Raw genomic sequence first — 22,996 nt, forward strand, 5'->3', positions numbered from 1 at the left:
ATTAATTAAATAATATTTTAGTCAGCAAATATATTTAGAAACTGAAGGATAATACAATTAAATTCAAGCAAAAAAATTAACAACTACAAATACATACATATATGCTAAGCACTGTATATACACAATACATGCATGTGCAACACTCAGATCAGACCATCCTTTCTCAGGAATGCATTCATTAAAAACAAAAACACAAAAGCAACCCACTGTTATTAATTCTTTATCAATTTCATAATTATTTTGTGGATACAGTTTCAAAAAGTGTTGAATTTACATTGGCATCTTGATGCTTTAATTAGAACTTGCCAACTCCATGAATGCAAATCCTTTCTGGAAGGACTTAAGCACACCATATGCTAAGATAGTAAGCAAAGCTTTTTATCTTCTATTAAAAGAGTAAACAAAAACAAAGTGTTTAATCTGACCACATTTTAATCAAGAATTAAAAACATACTGTAAATGCATTTTGTAATTGGGCACTAACTAGGCACTTAAAAATCACCTCAACCAATAAACTGGCTTTATGCAGAGATACACTTAAAACTTTGGATGATTCTTAATATACAATCGTCAACGTTCTTGTGTCTTCATAATCTCGTGTAACATCATCATTAACTGACAAAGTTCAGTTCCAAAACTCAAGACCACAAGAACAGAGAACGTGTGAAATTTTTTTGGTATCAGGAGCACATCCAGGATGCATCTAGAGCAGACTTGAGAGCAAAATTCGCTTCATTCGTTGTGGCTGGGAAGTGCAGCATTTCATATAGATTTAATATTAAAGTTCAAAGATATAACTTATGTGTCTCAGGAGTTTCCCTAAATACGACAGTGAAAGTAAGCATTACCATAAAAATCTTAATTCATAAAATCATAAATTATAAACACATTAAGGGTGTTTATCTGCTAAAATTCAAAATAAAATTAGTTTTATGTGTATTATGCAATGTTTATTTGTAAGGTATTTATGCAGAGTATATATTTTGAAAGGGAAAAACAATAAATCATTGTATGATTCTTCTGAGATAACTTTGCAAGAACGGTCTCCACAAGAACGCAAATCCGCCAAAACAGCCTTTAACATCTAGAAACATCTAATAGCTAATGCTAACCAGCCAAGCAACAGCAAAGCCACCCTCACCACATCACCCATTGAGCATTTATCAACGCCTGGTCCATCACCTTCAATAGTTTACTACATTTAAAGAGCCCATATTATGGGTTTTTGAAAATTCCCCTCCATGTAGTGTGTAACACAGCTCTAAGTGAAGTGAAGTATCCAGCTAAGGCTTAAATCTGTAAGAATACAGTGTTTAAAACGGTTGATTCATCTATAAAAGAGTCGACTCATAGTGCTTCAAACATAGTGCTTGATACCGACTCATTAGGTGTTTCGCCATGACGTACGAACGAAACCAAGTTATTCACGTGCACGCGCAAACCCGGGAGATTTCAAACCTGAGGCCCCGCCCTCTGACGCAGAAACCCAGACACACACACACACCCACAAACACACGCACACCCACAAACACACGCACACAAACAAACACACGCACACAAACATGCCGGTCGATTGAAGTCACACTGCAGATGGATATTTTATTGAGTCTCTACCCAAAGATGAAACCTCAGCATTATAACCAAGCAGTTGGAAACTTCTGGAAGCTACATGCTACAAAGAATACTTCATCTGAGTTTGTTAAAGGAAGGATCAGTAAAGAGTAACTGATGGACGTCAGGATGGGTTTCTTCCATTTCTCAAGTGTAAGTACGTGCGGTTAAAGTTGTTGCCTCGTTTACTCTAGCTTGCAAATGTATTTAGTTGTGATTTGTTACTTGTAACCGCGTGTACTGTATCAGGTTAACTGGATATTTTATCTTATCGCGTGCAAAGTCACGTTAAAAACGCGACGCGTGCTGTTTGTTTATGGAGCTCCGTGCTAGAGTTCTGCTCCCGCGATTTATTCGGAAATTTATTCCCGCGCCGCAGAAATCTGGCGCGGGGACAGCCGCGGGAATAAATTTCCGAATAAATCGCGGGAGCGGTCGGTAACGGGTTTAATTTGGGACGGGAGCGGGCTGTCTAGCAATATCACGGATATTGCTATGCGAATTAGAAAGAGAGAGTCTGCGTGGTGCTTGTGTGTGTGTTAGTGCGCACGCGCGCGTATGAGAGAGAGCGAGAGAGAGAGAGAGAGAGAGAGAGAGAGAGAGAGAGAGAGAGAGAGAGAGAGAGAGAGAGAGAGAGAGAGAGAGAGAGAGAGAGAGAGCGAACGAACAAACGAGCTTTGTGTGCTTTGTGCTGTGTGTGTGTGTTTATACAGACAGCTTGGCTGTCTGGACTGTATACTGGGTGATTTTTGGTTGTGTTCTCCGCTCTAGCGGGACCGGGCGCGGCGGGCAGAAAACGGAGCGGGTTCTCAGGCTAAAACCTGGCGGGTGCGGGCGGAAGCGGGAGCGTTGTCATCCGGAGGTGTGTGTGTGTTTTTGTGTGTGTGTGGTATGGCGAGTACACGACTGTCTCCTTCGTTCGGTTATCCGTGGCACTATCCACTCGCCAAAGTGTGGCAGCTAAAATCCACGTCTACACTATCGAGCGTGTATGAACTGTGATTACTTTTTAAATTGCTGATTAGCTATTGGCCATTTCCCTCTCTGACTGAAGGCAGTCGACCAATCGCGACAGACTGTCATCGGTCCAATCAGCGCAGATTAGCTCCGCGCTAAGGAGGGGTTTGGGAACAAATGAATCACTGGACGATTCATACAGGAGTCGCTGGGATAATTAGGTAAAAATAAATGCAGATTATAAGACCATGAAAGTGTTTTTTGACCTTGCATGCATATTAGACTGTTGTTGGAGACCCTTACAACCAGGATATGACCCTATTTCATGTATAATATGGGCTCTTTAATAAAACACTCGGCACCGCTCTGAGAACTTGCATCAGGAAGGTAAGTTAACTGGACCTCTGAGCTGTGCCTTAGAGAAAAAGTGAACTTTAGGATGCCACAATACACTACTCAATAATTTGACATGAAGCCCTCCTTCCCAATGCCATTAAAAAAAAAAATCAGAGTTAGTAATAGCAAAGTAGGGGGACACAATATTACTTTCTTAAATTATGTATAGTCTGTAATACATACACCATGATAAACAACCTTCATGAAATATTTAACCGGCTCCCCCCGATCCTCTCTCAGTCTCTCCATTGATATGACTTTCCTCTTTAATAGTGTGGCGGCAGACACATAATAACCTTTGTCGTCGGAAACATGCTGCGCTGTGCGTTAGCAGCCGAAAAAGAAGGGAAAATAGGAAGAAATGCAGTGCTAAATGTTTGCTTCGAAATTCATAAAGCGCATTACTGGGTGAGATGGAGCGTGAAAGGATTCTATCCAGTGAACACACATGCTGGCTACACTGGCTCAGAGCATATACAGGCCTGGCTGCTGTTTTCTACCCTCATTTAATTGCACATTTCCATGGTTACTGCCATACTTGGGGAGAGAAGAAGACAATAAACAAAAACAAGAAAACAAACTAAAAATATTGCCATCCCAATCACTCAAAGCCAAAATAAGGCCGGGGTGAAGATGCTACAAAGTATATAAGCTCAATATTTATTTTGACATCACGCTATTGAAAAGGAAGTCCTTTGAAAATCATAGTCGAAAGGCTTACATCTTTGAGACAGTAAAAACTTTGCTTAGTCACCTAGGAGACTAGCTGTATTTTTAGTCGTGTAGCCTCTGGTGTTTTGCAAACATATTTCTTCCTTTGTAATGGATTTCTCATTCGGAAAAGTGCAGCGGGTGAAGGTAATTTCAGACAAGAGGGCCGCCGGAGCACGCTCGGACACATTTACATGTGAAGAATACGGCCGAGAGCATGACCTGAGCACATTCATTCCTCTCCGCTCAAGAGTTCAGACTTAACTGATGCAATTCCAAAGCAGGGAAGATGCAACGCCACTGCAGTACAGTACATTTCCCATCACCGTGAACTACCCTAAATCCATTCTACCTCTTCCCTAGCACTGCGAGAGCACGAGACATTCACACACAACAGTGCATATTTTTTCCTTTTTTTTCCCTTTCGTCCACTGGGGATACATCAAATGAATATCCACCAGCATTGTCTGGCTTTTATGCTGAGAAAATGGAGAATGCCAGTATGAATTCAGAGTAGAAATAGCATGCCTTCACCGAGCTCGGGGCTGTCACACTGTGTATGTCAGTCATGTGACAAGCACAATGCCATTGGTTGGGGCCTAGATATGCTGACCAAAGAATAAGAGATAAACTCTGATTCTTCACCCAGACAAAATGAAACCTTCACTGCGCACAGCTGAGCTCCTCCACGAGCCTTCGGATGGTTTACTCGATCAAGAGCTTCCCTCTTAACATAATGTCAGAAACAATACCCCTGTCACAAAGCTACCATCTGCCAGTTAGTTTGCAGCAATCTGCAAGACGAGTGACTAATGCCTGAATGGAGGGTTTCGGTGGAAGAATGTAAATGAAGAAAACTCAAAACAAAATTCTGTCAAACAACATAACTCTGGAGTGTACTGGATATGCTTTTTGTGTCCATGCTAGGCACTTAGTTTTTTCATACATAAAACTGTTGTCGTTAAGTACATTGCACTTGTATGTACACACCTGCTGTGTAGAATCTGAGTTAATTGCTAAAGATGCACTAGAATTTTCAACACAGGCTCATTCTGAAAATGTAGTCCCGTGGACGTTTCTGGAGACCACGAATTATGTAGCTGGAGGTACGAATGGCTGCATTTACTTTTTTTTTTTAATTAATGCTACAGGGCACTATGAAGCCGTTGCACTTACCAGCTGATCATTTACTTCTGTGTGGGGGGCTTTCCCGCCACAACCAGTTTGTCCAGTTAGCTCGTCGTGTCCATCAGCGGACTTGAGATGCAGAGAGGAGTTGACCTCAACGACGACGACCGCATTCGCGTCCGGGGAAGAGCAGTTCCAGAAATCAGGTAAGACAAAAACAGACAAACACGTAAATAACAGGGTAAGAATATGGTAAAATCTGAAAATGTGATAAAAATCAGACAAGGGCTTTTTTTTTCTGGCCGGTTTTTGTAAATTGCCAGTTGGGTTTCGGTAAGTAAGTGGGTGGGCGGGTCAATCGATAAAATTGGTTGGGTTTAGGGAAAGAGGAGGGTGGGTCAGTCGATTAGCAGGTCGCCCAGTCGGCCATTCACGCACGAGAGAAATTTGAGATGTGAAAAAGCGCACACAGCTGCCTCTCGTGGATTCACAAAAACAAAAACTGCAAAAATATGTACCTCCTAGGATGTATTTCGCAGTCTCCAGAAACTTCCACAGGACTACGTTTTCAGAATAAGGCTTGGTTGAATATTTTCCTTCAAAAATCTATTTTATTTGATGTAAAAGTGAACAAAACAGTAATAACTAAGGGCGTAAGAGCACAGATATTCATACCAAAAATCATTGTATTGTGCATTTCCGAAAACCATCGTTAGCCAACTAAGGTCACAAGTTTTGTCGTTACAAACATACAGTTCGTAGATTTGACGTTTCCCAAATTCGTCGTTCTTACGAACATTCACAAACTGCACCGCAAACCTATCCGCTTGCAACTACACCTCTAGAGCTGCAGTTAAAAGCATAGTTTCTGGTTGTGTTGTAGTCCCAGTTAACCCCCTATGCCCAAATACCTTTGAACGTCCCAACATTTAAACTTTCAAAGTATTTTTACAGTTCAGTTTTAGCGATCTTTATATTGAAAGTTGCGTTCCCTTTGTAGTGCACTTTGAAAGCATTTATGCCATTTTGAACGCAGCCGTGCCTCATGATGAAAGCTATAGGTGACCTATAGTGGAATTTTCATGTCTCCAAAGATTGTGAAAACAAAAATATATAGCATACATTAATGGTTTTAATTTATAGTAGGTAATTTATTAAGAAATGTATCTGTACTGTATATGACATGGGCCTGTTGGTTAGAACATTTGTGCAATGGTTTGAACGTGTCAAACTGTAAAAGTAGACTTTAACAATAAATAAAATAAAAAGCAAATAAACAACATCCTACTTAATAATAACAATAATAAAATTATCATTAATAATAATAATAATAATAATAATAATAATTATTATTGATGTTTTTGATATTATTATTGTTATTGTTATTATTATTATTATAAGTAGAATTGTTTTATTTCTTAGTAAATAGACTGTAAAAAACAACTATTAACAATTTACTGTATATGATTTCTATATGATATTAGAATACATGTTAGCTAAGTGATTTTATGTTTTAGTATAGAATATGGAATATTCTCATTCACATTTGTTAATGAAACATAGGCCCTATACGTTTACATATATTTCAATTAATATGGAAATTGATTTTACCAAACCTAATATTGTATTGTTTTAAAAATGCATATACATTTAAAGCAATATAATTTGCAAAAAAAAAAAAAGTTTTTTTTTTTTCCTCTGAAGAAGTTGCTACTCCACCTCATTTAGAGTGTCGATATGGATGTTTTACGTTATAACAAACATTGTTCGATGGATCTGTGACAGATAAACTACAGTTTTGGGAACCACTCAACACTACATCGTTCTTTTCCCAAACAATGCATCATACTATGATAGTTCAGCGGTGAGTTATGTTGTTGTTGTTTGGAAAATGTACCACTGTAAACCATGTGTACCAAGCAAATACATTGCTATAACTACTATATATATGGAATCTAATTAGAAAGCTATCTTTTTTTTTATTATTCTATGGATATCATTTTGGAAATATTAAGATCAATTTTGGTCTATACTGTTTGAGTTGAGTCATAAATAAACCTTCACTAGACATTATATTTTATGTTTTAGACATATATTTTAACTTCAATAATCACAAGAAACATTGTGCTGCCTTTCAGTCTGTCACTATGCAATAGTCTCTGACCAATAAAATGGAATCCCAGATTTGTCGCTCACATGTACATTTATTTACTGTTATGAAGTGCATCATCTCTGTTCTGTCAACTTTTGATGTTAAAAATTCAACCCTTCAGTTTAACAAAGAGACTTTTATTGAAATTGTAGTAATTTTAAAGAATATGTTGTATAAGAAATGATGTAGATGTATGTATTATGTAGAGAATTGTGTCAGTAAAATAAAAAATGCCAACCCAGGGCAATATATCAATTCAAACTATTAAAAATTGTCAATAAAAGTGACTTTTTCAAGTGTTTTAACATCAAATGTAGCAGAAAGAGGAAATATCAAAGTTTCAAAATGCTATTTAATACCATAAATAAATGACAAATATGAAAAAGTGTTACTTTATGGATTTCTTTTACAGTGCAGATGAGTAGAGACTATTAAACAAAAACATAGCATTTCAGATTTTGTCAATTTTGACAAACATACCATGCATTCCATCTAACAAGTGTAAAAAATCTGAATTGTATTAACACAAATTTGGGTTTTTAAATTGTTGTAACCCAGATTTAACCTAACCATCGTCATTCCACCAAAATATAGTTTAAAACAAGCCAGCATTTTTAGAGTAAATAAGAGAAAATTGTACTATTTGCATACAGTGTTATTTACTTCAGCTATCCACTATCAAACACACACTCGCCACCATTTTTAGGTCACCAGTTGATAACTGCAAACACCAATTCCTGGGTTTACAGAAAAGATGTGCAGCACTGAGAGACATTAATACTTGGCCAAGGTCAGTACCTGGAGTCTGTAACTCAATAATCTGTTGGCTAAGATATAATCAGAGGAAGACAAGTAGTTGTTAGTGGTCCCTGCACACTGAAGAATGAATCAATCCATCCAGTGACAGAACAATTCCACGAGCGGGGGATCAGCTTTTCTCTCCAGCCAAGATGACAGACAACTGCTCTTGATTGGCCATTGAGCAAGACGCGTCCCAAGGAGCTGCAAGACAAAGTGACATAAATGCGATACATATTTCGTATGTGATAAGTTCGTGCATTAGCTGTTCGGAAAAAAAAGCGTATTATCATACTCTTGTCCTAAAAGATGACAGTAATGGGGGAAAATTGCACCAAGTAAGAGACTCAACATGATTGAGTCTTATTCCCTGTTTTGCAGTTTGCTGTCCATCCATATGCGCAGGATAATAAATATAATCACAACGCATAACACAGTTACCCAAAAGACACCTTTAATCATCGAATTTCAAAAGAAGCTCCAGCGGGAATATGTTTAGCCCACATAAAGTACATTTTCTTGTGTATCGAGCACACTCTTTGGCTGTTTTAAATTTCCCAAAATGCTTTGACCCTGCAAAAACAACTTGCATACATTTGCTCCTCCAAGAGCAAAATCAATTAGGTGAGTGACCCCTTTTGTCACAAGCCGTTTACAGCGGCATGTTTATTTGTTGCTTTCTCCACCAGTCAACATGCTCTTATTCACCATGATCAAGGTCACTCTCCTCTATTTATTCTGCATTACCGAGCCATCGCCACAAAATCCCTTTCCTCCATCCAAGTCTGGACTGATGCGCAATGACCCGACTACCGTGGCCAATACAACTGCGGAGAGAAACCAAATTGCCTCACTGACTCTGCCTCCGTAAATGCTTAAATTGCAACGGACAGATTGGACATCGGTCTTCACTGGACACAATTAACCACAGAGGTGCAGCTAGTGAGCCCCAAAAGATCCCTCTGCCCTTCAGAGTTATCAGGTGCGCCTGCGGGACCCTGATAAGACCAATAAAGTCTGGTTGGGGCGCAGCAGAGGAACGCTCCATTCATCCTCAGAACAAGTCTTTATCTCGCGCTCTCCCTCGTCCTCTGTCAATATTCCCCAAACGTGCCCCTGTTTGACCATATCAAGCAAATTATTGGCATGAAAGGCAAACGGATTGAAGTGAGTCGAAGGGGTTGAGTGGTTAGGTGGCACGTATGGGCAGTGGATCTGTCGTGAGGGAGAAGAAAGGAAATGAAACTACTGACATGCATTCCTTTGCATTTGAATAAACGGATTTGTTGTGGAGAATTTCGGTAAGGGCTTAGAGATACACCAAAGTACTGAATATTATTTGTGCAGTAATATGGAATTATCATAATTATTTTGTCTACAAAAAATGAAGGACAGACACCCTAGATCACAAAACATTATATTGCAGGGGTATATTTTTAACAGTAACCAAAAACACGTTGCTATTTCAATTATTAAAACATAGAAACAATGCATACTTTAATTAAAAATGATTTATTTTCTTTTATGTCTAGAATATTAAGTAAGGATCATGTTTCATGAATATAATATGTAAACTGCCAATTGTAAATCTATCAACACTTAATTTGTGTTTACTAATATGCAATGGTACGAGCTTAATTTTGTTCAACTTTAAATGCAACTTTCTCAATATTTAGACACCTGCCAAATATTGGTCAATGTTAATAAACCATACAGTAATGGAAAGCTTATTTATTCAGCTTTTCGTTTTTTACATTTATACTTGTAGAGATTTATAAATCTCAGTTTCAAAAGAATAACATTTTGACTGCATGGTCTTGTGGTGGAGGGTTACAGGATTAAGAATGCCAATGCTTACTTTAAATGCAACAAGTCAAAATAGAGAGCAAGACATTGTATATATGTAAACATGAATGAATAACAGACACCTGTAACATGATTATCATTATTATCCTCATAGCAAGGATTATTTGCCTCATAGCAAAAAGTTCACTGGTTCAAGCCTCGGCTGGGTCAGTTGGCATTTCTGTGTGGAGTTTGCATGTTTTCCCCATGTTGGCATGGGTTTCCTCCGGGTGCTCCAGTTTCCCCCACAGTCCTACTGTACTGTATGTAGTATGAACTGGATTAAGAACAATAAGAAAATGTTCAAAATAATTTCCTTTAAAATTCTATACTGAAATAATTTATCAGAAAGAAAGAAAGAAAGAAATAAAGAAAGAAAGAAATAAAGAAAGAAAAATAAATATTTCCTCTATTAATCGGATTATTTTTATTTCATAAGCTTATTGATTATTATTTATATGATAAATAATTATCTTGTCCATTTCAATTCAAATGACTTTTGAGAATTTTATTACCTCTTTGACACCGTTTTATAAACAATTTGTTGAATCTTTTTTTATCTTTCTGCATTGTAGCTTGGTACGTTATCTGAGTTTGTCAAATAAGAACAGGTTGAGTAGCCTTGTGAAGGTGGCAGGCAAGATTATCAATTTATCAGATTATCGATTTTAACCAAACTGGTCCAATGGTAATTTACCATGATTATGTTTTAAAGACAGCCAGGGTATCTTATGCACCCCTGATAACCCATTGTATTGTGTGTTTCAGCTTCTGCCATCAGGACATCATTTTAGAATTCCTAGGACAAACAGAATTAGAAATTCTTTTATAATGGTGGCCATTAGGTCATTAAATGAGTCCAGCGGGAAGGGAAATGCATCTAAAAAATGATGTATTGTATGTTTTGTGGTGGCATCGTGGTGGCGCAGTAGGTAGTGCTGTCGCCTCTCAGCAAGAAGGTCCCTGGTTCGAGCCTCGACTGGGTCAGTTGGTGTTTCTGTGAGGAGTTTGCATGTTCTCCCTGCGTTCGCGTGAGTTTCCTCCAAACTTTTCCGGAAACGGTTTCCCCCACAGTCCAAAGACATGCCGGACAGGTTAATTGGGTAGGCTAAATTGTCCGTAGTGTATGAGTGTGAATAAGTGTTTTCCACAGATGGGTTGCAGCTGGAAGGGCATCCGCTGTGTAGAACATGTGCTGGATAAATTGATGGTTCATTCCTCTGTGGCGACCCCAGATTAATAAAGGGACTAAGCCGAAAAGAAAATGAATGAATGAATGAATGTTTTGTGGTAATATTTGGTAATGTGTACATAAAAGTTATCATGTGTTGTGGCACCTTGCTGCAATTTTAGTTTCCCTAAACTGGATAATACATTTGAATCTGGGTCTGAGTCTTGTATTATTATTAAAGTCTTGAACTTGACATTATAGAAAAGTGGAGTAAAAATATCTAAATATCAGTATAATATAATATAATATAATATAATATAATATAATATAATATAATATAATATAATATAATATAATATAATACCTATAACATTTTCCAAATACAATTCTGTACCATTTTTCATAATAAAAAACAAACTAAATCTCCATTCATTTTCAGAAAACTCTTTATCCTATGCTCTCCCTCTGTCAATATTCTCCAAACGTGCCACTCTTTGACCATATCAAGCAAATTATTGGCATCAAAGGCAAATGGCAGTGATATGGGAGCGAGTCAAAGAGGTTGAGTGTTTTGGTGGCATGAGCGGGCGATGGATCTCTGTCTGTCGTGAGAGAAAAGAAAGGAGCGCTAGAAATCCTCTTACGGGTGGAATACTGATGAGAGCGTGATTGAGCTGGTGCGCGAGCGATGGAGAAGTGATGTCACTGATGAGGCTATTGCAGGCAGCTGGAAATGACAGCAGGAACCTGACGCCAGCTCTGCCTTCTGGCTCAGACAGACTCCCGCTGCTCACCTCTCACACCGCACAAACCATCTCAACTCTAGTCAACAACACCTCCACAGCTGTCTTTGGTAGCGATGTTGAGAACACCAATATAAAAGAGCTTTGTGAAAACCAGAACAAGCCAGGAAATCCCAATCTGCTACAGATTATATGTAATAACCTCATAGCACAGCAAACACATGCATGTCGCATATTTTTAAAGCTCTATTTCAGGATTCGAGATTTGTCCTCGAAGAAAATTTGTCTTGGACACATGAGCTGCCACGTATGAAATACCTAAAAGATACATTATATTATACAACCCAGTGGACACTGATGTCAAAACAATGCCAAAAAACAAATAGAGAAAATCTAGTAAAAAAAATTACATTGGCATCAAAACACTGAACTGTAATCGATTTGTGACAACATCTTTTGATGGCAATACAGGATCATATATTTATATTTGATGCCATCAGAAAGATAGTATTCAAAAGTCAAAAACCTGTAATTTGTAATTAACCTTGAACCTTTCAGATGAATAAAACTTTTCTTACACTGGTAACAATTTCCTGTAGAATTTGCAGTAAGTTATTGACAGCAGTGCACCAGTAATTTACTGTAAATCAATTACAGGAGAAATACTGTATTTACATGTACAGCACCCTCTTTACAGATTTTGATGTATATCTTTACTGTAAATACAGTTTTTTTCACAATGTATTTAAAATACAGTAACATATTGCATAAATGTCCTGCAGTAATTTTACCGTTAAATACTGTGTAATATACAAAACTCGTTAGCAATGTATAGTATATTATTTTAATTATATTACTTTTGTGTCATAATTTTGGTGGTCAAAAAGACATCTAAAGCCCCTTTTACACATACAGACTTTTCAGCGATCAAAAACAGGCCATTTTAGAAAATACCGATAAATTTGTTCCGGCAATTTTACGGAAAGAGAAGTTGTAACATTACCGGTAATTTGCTGGAATGCTACTATCTGTGTGAATTGCTAGAAAAAGCGCGTTCATATTTAGAATGCGCTAACGTGACACGTCTACTCCAGCTAATCAGAACATTCAGATGCATTCACATCCACACAGTTTATAAAAATAAATGCCTTTGAATATTTTTCCAGATACATTTAGCTGCTTGATATTAGTCAGATAACGTTTCTATGATACTTCTTAATGTAAACTGTGTAAAAAAGTAAAATGCTTATGCTAAACTGCTGTTTGTTTATCTTCAAGCTCTGTTTCAGTTGCTTGATGTGTGTGTATGTGAAGCAATGCTCTGGTGAGCGTCATCACGCACACATATTAACATGCAAGAGTGTTCCTCCATATGTTTTCATCGTAGTTGTTCACAATAATTATCCATCCACAGAACTTTTAATGTAGTAAAATGTGTAAACAATCCTGTAAACAATGTGTTCCAATCTGGAACAAAGCAGCTGCATGAGTTCTAAAGCTTTAAATAAAAGTAAAACCATCAAGTAAAACTGCACCCATTTAGAGGTCATTACTGGTTAATGATGTCAGAATTGACCAGTATTTTGGAATGGATGTGTCAATGGTCTTTTCCTGAAAAATTCCGTCCTTGCTCGTATGAACAGAGCTTTTTTGAATTTACCGGTAAAGTCGTTCCGGAAATTTTCCGGATATTTTCTGGTATTGTTTGTGAAAGGGGCTAATGTGTGGATGTCAAATGGATGTTAAGGCTTTGACATCAATTTGATTTGCATTACTGACATGTTCTTTGATGTGATTTTGACATGAAGGTGCCCGTTGCAAAATAATTCAACACCTAGAATTAAAAGGAAAAGTGTATATCCTAACTTCAGGAGATTCACTGATAAGTGAAGTCTATTCAGGTATCTTTTCCTATATTTAATTTCAATCCTATAACATCTGCCTGAGGAAAGCAGCTCGTATTCTGAATACAAGACATGAGAGGGATCTGCAATTACCGTCTTTGCCTGAATAACTATGGCTTTTCAAAGAAAATTCGAAGGGAACTACTTCATCACCCCCATTACTTTCATTCCTGCATAAACCAGTCCATTTAAATGTGATTTTAACTTAACTGATATGTTGCCACACCAAGCTGCCATCCCACAACATAAGACATTCTCTACCTAAGCCTGATGAAACAACATCAGCAACCTCTGCCCAACACCAAACACACTTCTTTACCAAAAAAATAAATACAAAGCTGCTATTTATTAATACATAAAGAGCTTAAATGGATATGTCAAGAAAATTTACAATCAATATGCACGCCCAAGTATTTATAAGAGTGAGCCTGGGTAAAACGACTGTTATGGACCAGTAATGGAGAATAGTCGCCCCAAATGACCTGTATCGAAAACAATTTCTCCTGTTTTCTTACTATTTACAATGATACCATACAGAAACTTTTTAACCTTTAAAGTAGTACTAGAAATTTTCATATCTGTGTCTATAAGTCCCAAGATGGCCGTATCATCCTGAAAACTTAATAAGCACTCATGCAATAATTATTGTACAAATGTTCCTCCATGTCGCGTCAGTGATGGGTCGTTCTTGAGCGTGCTGCCTTGGAGTGGTCTGCAGTTCTCATTTAATATCAGGTAAGTTTTGCTATGCTGAATCATACACATCACTTACTTTTGATTACAGCAATGATTTCAGCAAAAACAGTTAAATGTTCATTAAACTGCGGACATTGAATGCTTAAAATGTAATGTAAAAATTTAAGCTCACATATCCTGCCATACAGGAGCAGTTCGCTGTCAGTATGCAGTTTTTTTGCTTGTTGATGATTACCCAAGCCAGCCCTGTACAGTTCCACCTTTTTTCCTTGTCTTTGGCTAGGCAGAAACAAAGTTTTGAATCTGGTAATCATGGAGCATTATTTCTTGCACACAGAACAATATTGTTGGCATCCAAAGACTTGTAGGCCTTTAACTTCTCTCTTAAAATCATTTGGAGTTTCAGTGAGAGAGTTGTATATTTGCGGCTGGATGCTTGGCCATTTCGACTTATCTAATATCCATTGGAAGGGTGCTATAGCAAATAGACAGTCAGAAGAACACCGATCACTTTAACGTTAATTTTGCCTAATAACTGTGCACGCATCCTGAATGTTTACAAATGGGTAATTCATCCATTGTGTCACTATGTTACCATTTAACAAAAATCTTGACTTCCTTTTTCCTATCTACTGAAGATCTATGAAAAAAAAATGTTAACTGCACTGTCATTCTTCAGTTATCAGAAATTTGTCATTTTAATGTCATGGTTTCACATGAAGCTTTTAGTTGGTGTCAATGGTGTGTTCTTCTTTATTGTTAATGCACTGTAATAAATGAATATAATTGAATGAATCTACTTAATTTAGTGAGTATATCATGATTGTCAATATGGTTATATAAATGCCTTGCAGCATTTATTTTGTAAACTGCATTATCATAAAAATTTGTTACTGGTGTTATTTTTCCAATGGGAAACATCACTGAAGATCATTGTGTTTTTTATTAGTGATTCATTTGTGTCACTGGTGATGGTGTGTTTTCCCCCCTGTCGCAATAAAAGAATGTGCTGACTTTAAAAAATATCCTTGTTTTGTGTATTATTGTTCTTTTCAAGTAATTCTGACTACATGTAAAGGAAGTTTGGCCAGAGGAGAAATGATCTTGCCCAACTGAGCCTGGTTTTCTCTCAAGGTTTTTTTCCTTTACTTTCATCAATTGGTGAAGTTTGTTCTTGTGGAGCTGTGCATCAATGGATTTGCTCTTCAGTGCTTGAACTTTCAGCAGTGAAATTTAAACCACCCTGAACTGAACTAAACTGAACTTCAACTTTGAAAATTGGACTGACACAGTTTTAATTAACTAGAACTTCTATGTTAAGCTGCTCTGACACAATCTACCTTGTAAAAGCGCTATAGAATTAAAGATGAATTGAATTTAATTCAGTGAAATGTGCTGAAAAAAAAAACTTTAATATTGCCAAAAAAAGTAGGTAACAGCAGTGACAAAAAGCGATCTTTAAAAGAAATGTACAAAATTATTTTAAAATCATTAAAGTGTTTTCAAAAAGTCAAAAGGCAATTGATTAGTGTGGTCCAAGTTTAAATGTTACAAATAAGAAATAGATTTTTTTGACATACGGCCATACAAAATAGTCAGGTTTCTGTAGATTTACATTTTGTTGCAAACAACAACTATTTAATCTTAATGTTAACTTTAACATGAACAAATAAAATGTTTGATTTTAAACATTGTAGAACATATTTCATGTCACTGAGCTTGCATGAACTAACACAGTAGAACACCACTGTATAAAAGAGTCTGTATAAAACCATAAAAACAAGCAAGAAAATCCCAATCTGCTACAGATTATGCCTAATAACATCCCAGCCAAGAAAACACGTGAAGACAGCAACTTTTCAAAGCTCTATTTGCACACCAAACAAAAACAAACTCTCTGGAACAATCATATACGCCTCGTACAATTCAGAAAAAGAAAACAGATCATGACATTTTAACCATATCAAAGATGTAGAAAAGCCAATCAAAACATGAATATTAGATTTATTTTTTGTCCAACAGAAAAAAGCCCCCGACTCACTCATCCAAGGCATGAAATTAATAGCATTCAAAAGCAGCAGGCAAAGGGGAAATGTGTTTGTGTAGATCCTTTGCTTCCTCCCCGCCGCAGGCACTCCGCTACACAGCTATATTTCACAGCGAAAGCTAACAATGCTGCCGTCTTAATGACCCTAGCAAGGCCACATTATTCCAGAATTTGTTTGTGCATTTCCACCCCCAAATATGCAATTACTTCGCCGCTCGTAAACAAAAGTAATATCACTAGATTTCATATCTGACCCCGCGGTACAAACCTATCCATTGTCCCCTCGCGACAACACCTACGTGTTTCACCCTCGAGACAATAACACGAGACATTAACAAATCAAAGTTTTATGTCTATAAAATTTCACATAAACTATTTACACACAGTGGGGCTCCAAGAAGCTTATGATTACTAAAAATACTTTCGTATTTATCATTAAATGTGAATGTTAATTTCATAATGTGAGCTCAATTTATTCTTGGGATGTGCTCAATTAAATACAATTATTCATTTCATTCGGCTTTGTCCCTTTATTCATCAGGGCCACAGCGGAATGAACCGCCAACTTATCCAGCGTATGTTTTACACAGCGGATGGCCTTCCAGCTGCAACCCAGTACTGGGAAACATCCATAAACACGAATTCACACATACACTACGGCCAATTTAGTTTATTCAGTTCTATAGCGCATGTTTTTGGACTGTAAGCCGGAGCACCTAAAGCAAACCCTAGCCAATACGAGGAGAACATGCAAACTCCACACAAAAAAAGCCAAAGGATCCGCAGCCAATTTAAATATATCTTTAAAGTTATCTTGGCCACACTTTGTTTTAATGTACAATTCTCGCTATTTAAATAAAATATTAACTAAAACTTTTAGCTCAATAAACGTATAAATAGCAGCTCATTATTGGTTATTAAGGTAGCAGTTGGGTTTAGGTATTTGATTTAGAATTAGGAGTGTAGAATAAGATCATATTTTATAAGTACTTATAAACAAATAACATCTAAATAATAGGCCGGTAATAAGCCTGTAGGTCACTGCGTGAATTAATACTCAGATTACACAAACCATTATTTGTTGTTTCTTTAACAGCAAATAATGGTTTAAGTAGTCTAAGCATTTAAGCACTTTTTTTTTGCTTTTTGTATTAGGCAAGCACATTCAATTTTCTTTAGTCAAAATTTAAGAGGCCGAATTTGGCACCAAATTTGGGGTTTCCACATGGTCTTAAAGCCTTTTTCAATGGGTTATATTTACAATTCATTATGGCATAGCAGTCAAAATAAGGACAAATAAGCTCATGCATGGGACAAATTCTGAACCTTTGTCAGTGAATGGTGGGTAACCCCTTGGGTTACAGGCCTGATATTCCTTGAAATCTTTATTTCTTTAGGATTATTTGATGAATGCATTTTAATCTTATTTTGTTTTGTGACATTATAAATATTTTATGAACTGCCACTTTTTTCAATTAAATGCTCACCAAATATATACAAAAAAAAAAAAATCACCATTTCTTTGCATTGCGAGATAATCTTTTCCTTTATAAAGTAGTCTACAATAAAAACATAGAAACAAGGAAAATCTGAATCTAATTACATATTTCTTTTATTAAGGTTTTCAAAATATTAGAACACATTACCATTATCGTTTGTATTCCTAATAGATCAACACTCAAAACCTTTCTTGTCTTATCACAATGATTTACAGCAACAACTGAATGAGTCTCGCAATACCTTTTGGTATTTTCAATTCATAACTACAGACTTGAGGAAATTTCAGTTGAGTCATTAACATGAATGGATATTACTGTCAATCATTTAACATTTTTGAGGTAAAACATTTGACTACTTCAATCTACATCTCCCTTTCTTTCAATGGTAAAAAGACACTTTGCACCAGAATTTGTGATCACTTCTTTGAACTACAGTATAAACCCTGCCTGCTTTAATTTAATTGGTCACCACAATTATTTTGACAGTTAGATGGGTCAAGCAGACACGACTACAGATGTACTTTTAAAAAGATTTTTGTCTTCCTCATAACAGAGCACTGTGTGTTGGATTGCAGCAGAGTGATGCAACAATTTCAAATAAGGAAGACTATTTAGCTATTTCTAATCTTCATTTTATTTATTATTTATTTATCCATTTTTATCTTATTTATGCATTCAGTTATTTGAAGGGAAGCCCTATCTCTCTCGATGTTTAATACGGTTATGATACAGCCCTCTATGTGAATGTGGTGTAGAATGACAAACCACTGGAAATTAATCCAGCGATGACAGTGAGCATGCTAGAATATCTATGCAAAACCTGAAGTATTTCCATCAATTCCAGCCGCCGAGTCACTGTAGTGCTGTAGCGCAGAGAGAAATGAGATGGGATGGCAGGTAGAGATGTGGAGCTCATTATACTAAGCTTTCGCTGGATGAAGGGCCTGTTTTACATACAAATAAAGAGACAGTATGGATATATTATGTACATACTAAATTAATATGTACATTACAGGGCAATATCAGGGCCCGAATTCAACCCGTTTCCACTGGATGGCAGTATCTGTTCAATGAAAGACATAAAGATGGTTCTGCATTCAAATTTGACTTAATGCACCACTTAATGTAAGCTATTATATGTGTGCAGGAAGTAGAACATGCTACTTCACTGGTGTGGTTCAAACTACTAAGCAGAACTACTCATAATAGTATCATTCACTGATCAGGTCACTGGTTAGGTGACTGCATGTATCATGGCATATACATTTCTGGTTTGTAACTAAAGGCATTTGACTGACAAGAATTCCTGCTCATATCTCAAAAAAATAATAATAAAAATACTGGCTTCTTTCTACAAAAGTTGCATTCAGAAAATGTCTCCCTTTTATATGGTCTTTCAATGACCATGAAAAAACCCCTTCAGGATTCTGTTAACCACCCATTATGTAGATTGCAAAAATTGTCTGCATAACACAGACAGGTTTGCATTTCAGATGCAAATGGAAACCAACAGCACAGATTCCGTGGCAAGTGCCCTTGCTAATTTATTCTAAATTTAAATTCAAGTAGATATTGCTATGCAGAACGTGTCAATGTTAAACGACCAATCAATAATTTACATTCTCTCTGACCGATTCCTCAATACTTGATAAAAAATACCATTGTGCCTGTGAGTCCATTACTATTCAGCTTTAGCAGCTCTTCAAAAACACCCAGCAAGTGCATTTCCTCCAACAGCAAGACAAAATAGCTAAAAGCTTTAAGGGATGCTAAGTCAATCCATCTGCTTATCGAAGTGGCTCGCTGAACTTTTGACTCGGCTAAAAGTCCATCTGTGTGGCAAAGCAAACACAACATGCGATGAGGCGTCCCAATGGTGTCTTGCCTTGGGAATTCGCACAAAATGGGACACATTCCCTGATTCCCCTCAACAAACACATAGGCACTGAGTTCTGCAGCACTATAGCGTCAAATCTTGTAAAAGTGTCAAAAGGAATCCCATTAGGGACCGGGATCATGACGAAAAGACCTGAACGGAGTTGTCCGAGCCCAGCGAGAGGATCAGAGAGAAGAAAAACAAGAAGAGGTACACTGCCACACAGAGTTACCATTTATGAGGTCATTGCCGTTCCCCTGGCTCTGGCCTTGCAGCTATTTTGAACTGACCTGACCTACATCTTGTCGGCAGCCGGCAGCAGACCTTTGCCTGACATGAGGCCATCTCTGGGCCAAGCAGTCGCACTGCTTTTCCACTCGTAAATATCTGTTGACACGAGCAAAACATCCTTCACTTTCGCATAGCTCATGTCCTTGCAAAGCATTGTGGGTAGCCAGTGAGGCGTATTAAATACTCTTATCTTCTGCTGATTATATAGTAGCATGTATGGGCACATGGCTACTATAAATCACTGCTCCTTTTAGCTTGACTTAAGCCCAACTGTGTAATCATGGGTCTCCCCAAAGAATAAAGCCATTCACTCAAAATGATGAAGCCTTATAACCTCACTTTTCAAAGCGAGATTATCCAGTCCTCCCAGAAGAGAAACCTTTTTAGTTAAAGGTGATGTGTGTATTTGTGTGTGTGTGTGTGTGTGTGTGGTAGCACTTCCATTTCTATGGTATCCTTTAGACATGCTATTTACTGAAGCTGACTTTGAAACTTTATGCCCACTAGGACTCATTACAGTATTAGTGGGCTGTCTTCTAACATATTGTCCAACGCATTTCATAGTCCTCAATTGACATTATTGACTATGAGTAGTGCAAGGCTGCTAATTGGTTGAAAAACTCTCATAAGCAATAGCTGACAGTTACAACTATATTCAACAGAATGTCTAAAGAGATCATTGGAATCCAGCTTTTGTTGTTTACAGCGGTGAAAAAAGTACTGAAAATTTATACTCGGGTAAAAGTACCATTACTTGGCCAAAAAATGTATGCAAGTAGAGTAAAAGTATGTGTTGTAAATATTACTCAAAGTATGAGTAAAAGTAGCCCTTTTAAAAGTACCCAGGAGTAATAAGTAGTGAGTATTTTGCTGGGAAAGGTATGTTGATGCGTTTACATGTAATTTGTCTGTGTGTGTGTGTGTGTGTGTGTGTGTGTGTGTGTGTGTGTGTGTGTGTGTGTGTGTGTGTGTGTGTGTGTGTGTGTGTGTGTGTAAACTTAACATTCTGTAGTTCATTTAGTGATTGTTTAAGGCTATTTCAGTCAACATCCATCATCTTCTCACCAGTAACATTCAGTCTAAACAGTCTCTGGGTCAATGTGTGTAAAGTAGGTTTGCTACACGTCTTAAGCTAGTTAAGTATGATGTGATTTATTTTCTATATGCAATTAGATTGAACAGGAGTCATCGGGCTAATTCTAATCGCTATAGACAGGATATAATAAAGTAGTGACAGCGGGTTAAAGGAAAGTAGTGGAGTAAAAGTACCAATACAGCACTAAGATGTACTCAAGGGAAAGTAAAAGTACATCTTTAAAACTTCTTATTAAATTACAATTTCTAAGAAAAACTACTCAATTACAATAATTTGAGGATTTGTAATTTGTTAGTTTACGACACCAACAGAACAAAGCTTTAATGTTTTAAAAACATTACTGTATGTGGAATCCTCTCAAACAGCCCTGCATACTGTAGCAACACTTTTCCAACCAATGTCAGTAATATTAAGGCGGGGTTATGTGTTTGTCTTGGTAATTGCATATATGTGTGAGGCAAATGAAACTGATCTAAAAGCAGTCATTGGGTCTCATTTACAAAGCATGCACAAACATTTATTTGTGCATATAATTTGTTCTATTGAAATCATGAGTACTGATCATTATAACAAAGATAAATTAAGGTTATTTTAACCCTGCTCTTACACTGGTTTTTCCTTATACATCGAAAACAAGACTTAATGTTAAGACTCTTGTCATTTTGCGTTTATGCAAATGTATCTTGATTTAGGAATGAATGTTTCAATTTTCATAACGTAAACATAAATATATACACACATACATATATATATATATATATATATATATATATATATATATATATATATATATATATATATATATATATATATATATATATATATATATAAAGTAATTGCAGATTTTTGCAGTATATCTAAATTATTATCCATACCAGCAGATGATAAGTAATGGAAAAAGTAAATACAGGCAGCTGGTATCACAGAATAACACCTGACAATACATTGTTTATTGATTATTTAATTAAAGGCAAAGCTGACAGAATCAAAAATGGCTGAATGGAGCATACACTAACCTATGCATTATTCAGTCACAAAATTGCGCCAAAACAATGGCATGAGAGACAATTTTATATGTGGATGTGAATGCATGACATTCAAAATGATTTGAAGAAACCAGATAAGCCTGTGTTATTAAATTCAGTGGTTGTTTTCTTGGAATAACATACCTTTGAATATAGCCAATTAGAATCAAGTATCCCCGACAGCCATAAAGACAAAGAAAAATCATATACTTCGGTACTATATAGAACTGAAGTGTGTGTCCGATGCTCGCTATGCTTTCCCATGATGCCCCACAAGAGAATTCACAAATGGGAGAGAAGTGATGCAAATGATGTGGGTAGGTCGCATAATATGGTGGACATTTTATGTCCGAGTTCCATATACTGTAAAGTATGTACTTTTCTAACGGTCAAGTAGTACATTTGAATTCAAATGCAGTACATACTCAGTAGTAGGCAAGTACAGACACAGCCATTGCTTTTTTCTTTCTGTTTAAATGCTCTCTAAATAAGCATTCAGCCCGACTGTCGATATTTGAATTATTTATCATCTGGGGGGACTCTGTTATCCCTTTATATCTAGAAAGACTTTTAGATTTGTACAATTATCATTATTTGTTAATTAGTGCCGTTGGTGTGAACAGGCTTTAAGGATGAATAAAACAATAATGACAAAATTTCCAGTGTAAGAGCACAAACGGTGCAAATTAATATGTTTTTTTTCTGCAGTATTTTTTAGTAAGATTATTCAGTGAACCGCTAAGAACACAGAAATGACACACTTCAGCATGAAACATGAAGGTTCCCGACCCAGTGGATGAGAAAGCCAGGAAACATTAGTCTGCTAATGGACGACCAGCATGTGTGTGTCAGGATTCAGGGAGAGCCTCTTGACTCAGCAGTGGTGTTTCTGGAATAAATCTCCAAAAAGCCTTTGCATCATTCAGCGTGACTCCTGCCCAGACACAGTCAGTGTGCACTCTAAACGGCAGGCTGCAATGAGAACCAAACAGAGAAATGGCAACAGTTTATGGAGAACAAGAGGGCTTCTCTTAGAAGCCAAGCACTCGA

Source organism: Danio rerio, chromosome 3, assembly GCF_052040795.2.
Source record: "Danio rerio strain M-AB ecotype USA chromosome 3, GRCz13ab, whole genome shotgun sequence".
NCBI lineage: Eukaryota > Metazoa > Chordata > Actinopteri > Cypriniformes > Danionidae > Danio > Danio rerio.